This window comes from Psammomys obesus, unplaced genomic scaffold (assembly GCF_907164565.1).
Source record: "Psammomys obesus unplaced genomic scaffold, mPsaObe1.curated_primary_1811, whole genome shotgun sequence".
Taxonomy (NCBI): Eukaryota; Metazoa; Chordata; class Mammalia; order Rodentia; family Muridae; genus Psammomys; species Psammomys obesus.
Genome location: NW_026590767.1, coordinates 9,738,556 through 9,748,261, shown reverse-complemented (window position 1 = coordinate 9,748,261; position 9,706 = coordinate 9,738,556). Strand labels below are relative to the sequence as shown.

Sequence of the window (9,706 nt, the reverse complement as noted above, 5' to 3'; positions counted from 1 at the left end):
TCCACTCAGAGGCTGCTCAGCATCCTTAAGGGCCCCAACCCGCTGCAAGGACCTTGTAGCTCAGTGCCAGTGCAAGGTATGCTGTTGAGAGACAAGTGCCAGGCCAGCAGAGGCAGAGTGCACAGTCCTGGCACAGCTGCCAACATTTCCACATAGGCTGGTCAGGTACCCACTCACTTACTCCTATGATCGGTAGACGTTGTAGTTCATTGATAGTGTCTGTCCTTAAAGGTCTTTTTCATAGTTTCATTCAAATTTTCATTCATATTTCATGCTTTGGAATTGAGGACATTTTTCTGTCTTTTCTGACCCTTAGGAGCTGAAATGACTCGGTATAAAGCAGAGGATCATTAAGTGTAATTTCTCTCAGTCTTAGTAGGCTCTCAGCCATCTGGGTTTCCTTTTTTTGGGGGTGGGGATAGCAGAGTTCTCTATTTGAAGAAATGACACAAATTAAATAACAAGCCGATGTTTTGGAGAGAGTTACAGAAAAGATAAAGGCAATCCAACATGCATGCACTGCCTCAGTGACCAGTAAAGTCAAGTGGCTTTGGGGAAGTTAAACTTAGCTCTCATCTCATTTGCCATGCCAGATTAGGGGACTCCCATCTTGCGCAGGTTGGTCATGTGGTCACCCAGGTGGAACCCAAAGATTTCACCTGCTCAGCAATGCATCTCAATGACCTCACTTGGGGTCATTTTTGTTAGTAGCCAGTTTGTGAAGTTCCAGTAGTGACTGATTAACTGGGGGTCATTTTTGTCAGTAGCCAGTTTGTGGGGGTCATTTTTGTCAGTAGCCAGTTTGTGAAGTTCCAGTAGTGACTGATTAACTGGGGGTCATTTTTGTCAGTAGCCAGTTTGTGGGGGTCATTTTTGTCAGTAGCCAGTTTGTGAAGTTCCAGTAGTGACTGATTAACAATCTCTACCAAGGGCAGTGCATACTCCATTGTGTTCAGCCTGCTTTCCCAGTCATCTTGGTATGGTTTCTTGATATCCTGTGGGAAGATTTGGCCATCTTGCTGGTTCTGCAGCTTCATCATTTTCTCAGCATGTTCCCTCTCATGAGATTGCTGGAGAAAGTATTTGGCAACGTTCTTCAGAGCCAACTCTTTCCAGTCGAAGTAGTCAGTCAGACAGACAGACTTAGGAGGCATATAATTCCATCTGGTCTGGGGGTTGATGGCAGCCTCAGAATCCTGGTGGTAGTTCTGGTGTACTTTTGGGGGGAAATGCTGTGGTCGTGGCGGTGGGTGAGGCTCAGTGGTGACGTCGAGCAGTAGAGCAATGAGGTTGCAAAGACCCAGGCTCAGAGTGGCTGGGGCTGGGGTTAGAGAAGTCAGCACAGGTTCGGGGTTCAAGCACAGCTGAAGTAGGAAACTGCGGCCACCCTGGGCGAGAACATCTGGTGTCTGGGTTTTGAATTAAGAGAACTGAGAGAACAGACAGGCAGCATTGCTGCATTTTGTCCTACGTCACCCTGAGGATGGGGTGTCCTAGAAGACTCTGGTGCAATGGTTGGGAAGAGTCCAAACACAGATTTTACTTTGTGTTTTAGTGAGAGAGTGGACCCCTTCTCTGTACTTGGATGGGGACTGTATTAGTTACTTTTCTGTTACTGTGATAAAACTCCATGATTAAGGCAACTCATAGAAGAAAGACATTATTTTGGCTTGAGGCTCTAGAGAGTTAGTCTATCATGTGTGGCAAGCAAGGCAGCAGGCCCGCATGGCAGTAGGAGCAGGAAGCTGAGTGCTCATGTCTTGAGCTACATACATAAAGCAGAGAGATCAAACTGGAAGCAAACAGGCATTAATACACTCAGACCCCAACCCCAGTGACATACTTCCTCCAACAAACCTCTCTTAAGCAGTGCCATCACCTAGGCATTATGTGTTCAAATGCCCAAGACTGTGAGAGGGCTTTTCTCTTCAGTTCACTACATGGCTATACAGAACAAGGAGCCTCCTGTCTCTGGAGTTGCAGGCTGAGAATCTTTGCAGTGTTATATGCCCAGGCCTTCTATGCAGCGTGGGTACAATGGAAGGTTGTGGCTTCCATGTGAGGTCATAGTGCAGACCTGGGCTCCATGAGTGATAGTGAGACCTTTTCACAGTGCCATCGATTCTTTCTTTTAGCATCAGCCAAATGTGGTGACTATGGTGGGAAAGGGATATTTATTTGGTTTGAATGAATTAACTACTTTAAGGACTTTGGATATTGTCCAGGGAAAAGTAGAAGACTCCAGAAGGCAGGGTTGTTATTGCTTAAATGGAAGGAAAGATACCCTCCCACCCCCAAAACCAAGGCAGAACTTTTGGGACTAGGCTGTGTTCAGGCTGCTAAATCAGCATTCTGTGGCTAGATGGCATGTAGTCTTTCTGATGGATACTGGGGACTACCTCTGAGCCCTCTAATCCTGGCTGGAAATCAGAAATCCCTAAAATCCCAGGGATCCCTGGGTGGTTTACTGCAGATCAGTGGCCTGTCTGCTCTTCCCATACTGGCTCCCGAACGTATACCTAGCTGAGCAGATACAGGCTCAGTGGTCCCTTAGTAGATGGCTTTTGAACTACATTCTGAGGAGCAGTGAGTCTCTCTTTTATGGTCTTTTTTTAGCTCCTTAAACCTGCTACCTGGGCAAGGCCAGGTGTTCCTGGCTGCTGGACTGGGCTTACCAGCTTCCAGAAAAGAAGCGGGATGTGGTGGGCACAATCAATGACACTAGCATGAGCCCCACAACCCACCAGGGAACTACCTCTGTCAGCATAGAGTGCTTTGTTCCCCCTCCATCCCACTTTAAGTTCTGGGTAGAAAAGACTAGGGAGTTCAGCAGTAGGAATCAGCTGTGGACTTGCCCCCATTTTCCTCTCTCCCAGAGTTCCTCATCTCATGTCTTTTCTCTGCCATTTTGGAGGATATTCCCAAGAAGAAGTGGGGACAGGTTTTGTTGGGGGAGGAGACAGTGCAATCCACTGGGCCATGCAAAAGCAACAGCCATTGAGGATGCCATTCCATCCAGTGCTAGCTGTTGGGAAATCCATCTGGCTCTGTTGTTTCCTTGAATCTCCATGGAAACTACCAGGTAGCTGGAAGCATAGGCGTGTTAAAGTTTTTCAACTATCATTATTTTAAAGGGTCTTATTTTCTTCCTTGTCCACATTCACATGGTGGTTTCTATGGAAACTAGAATAGAAACAGCTAGAAAAAGAAAGGCAAATTCTGGCCATTTTTAAATGATGGTCTGCCCATGCAAGAACAGAAAGGAAGAACCAAAAAAAAAAAAAAAAAAAAAAAAAAAAAAAGAGGGCGGGGTTAATAGATAAAGAGTCCAGTACTAACTCCCAAGTAGGAACCCTGGACTCTGGGCTGGGATTATGGTTAGGGCCAGCTTTTTCCATGTTTCAGGCTCTAAGTCAGACATGGGTCTTTGGCAACTGTTCTGTCCTTTGATCTGATGGATTCCACCTTTTGGACAGGTACCATGGAGCCAGAAAGGGAAGACAAAATTCATAAAGAAACTTTATCCTAAAGTATGCTCAAGTGCTGATCGTCCATCCTCATATAAGGCTCTACCAAGGCCTGCATACTGAGATGTAATCCCCAGACGAGATGAGAAGTCTGGCCAAGAACAAAGGCAGGGATTCCTCCTGGGCTTCTTGAGGTCTTTTCAAGCCTTTCAAGCCCTGTTGGGTGGAGCTGAGAAAAATAGCCATAAGTCCAGGAGCTCGCTTCTTAATGTTATCCATGTTATGAGGCTGGTATGTTGCTGGTTCTCGACATTTAGCTCATATGCCGACCCCAGAGTTCTGCCTGCTTAGTACCTGTGTATATTGCTTTGTTTGCAACAAGGGGCTTTCATAAAGATCTTGAGATGGGATCACCCTGAATTTACAGTGGTAATATAAACTAGAAAAATTAGAAATGGTGGGAAGGAAATTCAATACCGCATTTTTTTGTTGTTGTCCACAAGTGTGTTCGTGCAGGTGGCAGGCGTGCGTGTGTGTGTGTGTGTGTGTGTTTCTGCAGGTACACATGCATGTGTGCTGTGAATGTGTGTAGGCTGAAGGTCAACCTTGGGTGTTGTTTCTCAAGAGCTGTCCATCTTTTTGTCTGAGACAGGCTCTGTCACTGGGACCTGGGCTTTCTGATTAGGTCAGTCTGGCTGGCCAGTGAACCTCAGGGAATCGCTTATCTGTACCTTTCCAGCACACTACCACCTGTTTTTTCACATGAATGATGGCGGTTGAATTCAGGCACTCACATTTGTATGGTAGGCATTTTACTTTCTGAACTATCTCCTCAGCCTCCAGCCCTACATTTAAAAGAAAATAATTTGTTCTTTGACAATGTTGTAAACCTATACAATACATCCTGGTCATACTCATCCATCCCTCCACCATCTTTCATCTTCCTCACACTCTTGCTATTCTGCTATCTCTTCTGCTTTTGTGACTCACTGGGCCTAATCAGGGCCACTTTCATGGGCTTGAGTGTGGAGCTACGTTCTGGAGCATGAGTAACCAGCAGTGACATCACCGAAGACAATGACTTCCTATCCTCCAGCACCTCTCTCTCAACTGACATTCTTTCTCCTGGACAGGGCCCCCCAAACTCTTCTACATCTATAACTGAATGTTTATCGGCTCAGTTTCGTGGAGGCCCTGTATAGGCAAGCATAACTGTTTTGAGTTCCTAAGTGTCATGGCCATGTCATTACATCTCTGATCCAGTACTTGGGAAGTAGAAGCAAGAGAACCATGGATCCAAGGTCCTCTTCAGCTATATAGAAAGTTTGAGGTCATCCTGGGGATAGATGAGACTCTGTCTCAAAAAACAAAGTAAAATAAAGAAAAAAATTATATGGTGATCTCATATAACTGACACGGAGGGTACAATGGATGAAAACCTCTGCTCTTCTTGACGAGGACCACTCTGCACAGGTGAGTAGAGGCTGTCCCACCTAATAAGGGGCCTCTGTGGAAGTCTGTAGTACATGTCCTTCCCACTAGAGCGGGTCTGAATGATTACCCCAGGTCAGGGTTGAGAGGATCTGTTGTTGTCAAAAAATTGTCTAGTATCGGCAATAGCAGATTAGTGCTTATCAGGGCTAGGAAGAGAGGGTGGGGGTGACTGATAAAGGGTTCAGATTTCTTTCAGGTATGATATTTATGTTATAAAGTTAGGCAGCTGTGATGGGCTTATGACTCTGAATCCACTGAAAACCACCTAATTGCACATTATTCTTGTGTATATGTTCATGTATGTATATGCATGTGCACATGGAGGATAGAGAACAACTTCATGTCTCGCTCCTCAGGAGCGCTCCCCACCCCACCCCCCTTTTTTTTGAGGCAGGATCTCACACTGGTTTGGAACTTGCCAAGTACACTAGGTTGGCTGGCCAGTGAGTCCCGGATCCTTCTGTCTCTGTCCCTCAGCACTGAGATTACAGGTGTGTGCCCTCTTGCCTGGCACTTGTATGTGGGTCTAGGGATTGAACTCAAAGTCTCACATTTTACCCAATGAGTTATCACTAAGCTTCCCAGTTGTGCACTTTTAAAAATTGTGTGTGAATTACATTATGTCTTAGCAAACCTGTTAAAAAAATTAAAAAATTCTCACCGTGAAATCAACTTTTCAGATTCCACATGAAACTGTGATTACATAACCCTGACCCTTCTTTCCCTGGCCCATTTTACTTTCGTCCTGTCCTCTGCATCCGTCTGTGCCACCATCTCACAGACACACAGTAGACAGGCAGTGAAAGAAGATAATACATGATTGCATGTTACAAATTTGCTAGAAGAATGGGCTTTTAAGTGTTCCTTCTACAGACAGATGATGAGTTGGCGAAACAACGGCCATTGTCTTAGTTTCCTTTGCTGTGGTGAAATATACCAATAAAAACTACCTGAGGGAGAAAGGGCTACTTTTATCTTACAGTTCCAGAAGAATATAGTCCATCATGTCTGGGAAGACATGGCAGTAGGCAGGCAAGGTAAGTGAGCTGGGGCAAGGCATATGCTCAAAAGTGTTAAGTCACAAGACTCCTGACTCGGCTCATTTACATAGGACCCATGCTTTTCCTGGGTAGGCTCTGTTTGTTAATGTGGCCCAGGTGGTTAAAGGGTTTCTAGTCCTATCGGCCAGATAGTTGTTTTTGCATGTTGCTCTTGTCCTTGTATCTTGTCCCTACTCTCCAGCTCTGGTCATGTGTGTAGAGATGACTCTCCTCTCCTTCATTGGTGACTGCTCTGTGGTCAGCATTGGTACCAGGGGTACTCAGACAGCTGGGGGTGCTTTGGTCCAATGGGAACTTCAGTCTTCCTGTCCTTAGCCCTGCTGACTCAAGTATTGTCTAGAATTTGCAGTTTCAAAGACATCTTTAGTAGCTGTGATGGTTTAAATAGGTATGATCCCATAAACTCATGTTTTTTACTGCTTGGCCCATAGGAAGTGGCACTGTTAGGAGGTGGGGCCTTATTGGAGTAGGTGTGGTCTTGTTGGAAGAATTGGGTCACTGTGGGGCTGGCTTCAAGATCTCTTGCTGCTGCCCGCTGATCAAGATATAGAACTCTCTCAGTGTGGTACCCAGTTGCTCCTTGCTGCCTGTGGATCAAAATGTAGAACTCCTAGTTCCATCTCCAGCATCATGTCAGCTTGTAGGTTGACATGCTTCCTGCTGTGATGATAATGGACTAAACCCCTGAAACTGTAAGCCAGCCCCAATTAGGTGCTGTTCTTTATAAGAGTTGCTATGGTCATAATGCCTCTTCACAACAATAAAACCCTAACTAAGACAATAGCCAATCCCTGAGCAAGCCCTGAGAATGAGGGGGAGAGACACCTGCTAGAGAGAAAGAACCTTTCAGCAAAGGTGACCTTGCCTCTTCCCTGCTTCTCCTGACATTTCCTTGCTATAGGTGTATGGCTTCCATCCTCATTAATATTTAAATATAAAAGCATCATTGAATTTTTAAGAAGTAATTAGGCTTTTTTATTTCTGCTTAAAGACTTGAGGGATGGAGGGTCTTCTTCCTAGAAAACCTCCATTACCCTGGGCTCTAGCTCATAGGGCAGTGCGGTGGCCCTTCCACTCTCCTCATGAATGTGCCCAGGCCTCCCAAAGTCTCTCCTCTGCTTCCTGCCCCTTTGTCCCTCATACTCTTGGTTAAGGCTTTTATTACCTTTACATGGTGATCATAGGTGTATCAAGCCAACCTTTTTCTTGTGTCCAGAGCCCACTGTCCTGACAGGTCCCCTGAGAAACCCAGGGTTCCTCTGACTCTCTGGGCCAAACCTAGATCTGGCTCCCTGATGGATTCTCACCTATCTGGTCCTTACGGACCCTTCCCTTCCTCCTGTCACTTACCTCATCACCTACTGCCATCCCCATAATGGTCAAGCCCTAGTCCACCCTGCCTAACATCTGTTCCCTGGTGTTCTTCAGCCCATTAGTCTCCTTCGACTGCACAGACTCCCTCCTGGAGCCCCAGAACCCACCACCATCCCAAGGCTTCCTCTGGCTTTCCCTTGAGGATGCACCACCCTTCCCTGGCACCCCCATGCCAGGGAGGCAGTTCACACTGTGGTTCTTACAGAAAATCAGAAACTGGGCTCAGTTTCTCTGCTCTGGCAGGACGCACAGCTCTATCCCCTGGGTAGTGATCGCCATGTGACACCCTCCCCACCGAGCAGAGGGCCTGTAGCCACAGTCTCCCATCTTTGTTCACCACCGCTGCCTCCTCTTTGCAGCAGATTTCATTTGAGGCTGGAATGTGGGTGGGAGTGCTGCCCTTCTGCCAGGAGTCTCCTCCACCAGGCTTCCTCCTTTCTGTGTGTTTAATCAAGGTGATTTTATAACTACACTGTTGTATTAAACAAAAACCTTGCTCATCTCCATTAGAGTGGACCTTCTTGAGGTGCTTCTTAGGTGCTTGTTCCCTCTTCCTGCTGTACCAAGGTAACTGTAACTAATCTTAGTGGTTCACAATGATGTCCGTTTCTTACCTACAGTTCAGGAGCCAGAGGGCTGGTGCAGAGTGTGCTTCCTTGCTGGGTCTGGGGAAAAAAAACCCAGCTCCTGCTTTCCCCAACTTCTAGGGAACCTATATTTCTGGGCTCAGTACTCTTTGTCTTCAGAAGTGACTATGCAGCACCAACCGATTTCCTTTCCTCTGACCTTGCCTCTGGCATCCTGTTGGCTTTCTGTCACCATGACAATACCTGAGGTGAATAAATTAAGAGGAGGGAAGGTTTACTGTGGTACACAGTTGCAGAGACTTCAACCGATGGTGGGTTGGGCTTCATGTTTTGAATCTGTGGCAAGGCGGCAAAGCATGGTAGGGCCCTGTGGGGAAGGTAACGGTGAGACACAAAGACAAAAAGTAGGGACTGGAACCCCAATGACCCCTTCAAGGGCAAACCCACAATGACCCAACCTCTTTCCACTAAAGGCCCACTTCCTAAAAGTTCATCACTCCCTAATAGTCCCCCAGGCCTGTTAGGGAAGGAACAAACCTTCAATACACAACCTTCCAGGGACAGTGTCTGAAGCATAGGCCACCCTCTTTCACTCTTTTGACACTCTTTTGTCCTATTCTATCTTGCTTTCTTAGTCTCGCTCACATTATTCCTTTTTCCTTATGTCTCTCCCTCCCTTCTTCCTTCTGTCCCTCTTCTTCTTCCTTTCCTCCCTCCATCCCTCCCTTTATTTCCAGTGCCAGAGGCATGCAGGCAAGATTCCACAATTCTCTGTCCACTGCTTCTTGTGACCGATAAAAAACCAAGACAGAAACCAGTCAGACAGTTTAAGGAGACCTCGAGAGATTCTTGGACAGAAGCAGAAGTGTCCTGCTTTGGCCTGGCCAGAGTCCAGGGATATCAGAGGGAGGTCTGCTCTCTAATTATTTCTCTTCCCTTAAAGGAGTACCACTGTCATGAAGACATGTTGAGAACTTAGGGGAGGTATCGGGACACTTTGTGGGTGGATCAGCTAAACTGACTGCCTCCCCATACCTCACTCTTGTCTCTGCCGTGAGTCTATTGAAGGTCCCTGGACCAGCCACTCAGTGTCACCTCACCTCTAGGGACCCATTTCTGCTTTCTGGGAGCTCTATCTTCTTTGTCTGAAGCTCCCACTCGTGAACAATTATAAATCTCCTAAATTAATCTCCCTGTGTCTGTGAGCTTCATTATTGCAATTCAGAAGACAAGAACACGGAAGCTACCAACTCAGTGAAAGTCTGTGTGGCCCTGAGCACTTGTCCCCCCAACTCCTATGTTAGAGAGAAAGCCTTTGTTGAGCTCAAAGTTCCTCACTTTCCTCTTATTATTTGCCTTTCTCTTACGAGGACCCTTGTGAGGACACTATGTCTTTCTATGGCACTCGTGTTGAACTCTCCCTGCAAGATCCTCACATACCATCACAAAGTCCCCTGCACTGTTTAAGACAGTGGTTCTCAACCTTCCTATTGCTGTAAGCCTTAAATACAGTTCCTCACATTGTAGTGACCCCAACCATAAAATTGTATAATTTTGCTACTGTTATAAATTGTAATGTAGATATCTGTTATGTGATCCCTAAGGTGTTGCAACCCAGGGGTTGAGACCCGCTGATCTAAGGTGACATATTCACAGGCTTTGAGGGATCAGAATGAATATCTTTGGGGGCATCATTCCACCAATCTCTTGGCACCCTCTGTTA

General features: G+C 46.4%; 1 pseudogene; it reads right to left on the bottom strand.

The window, feature by feature from the left end:
* Window positions 1–540: 540 nt before the first annotated feature.
* LOC129678159 (ferritin heavy chain-like) lies at window positions 541–7,396 on the bottom strand (annotated as a pseudogene).
* Window positions 7,397–9,706: the final 2,310 nt, after the last annotated feature.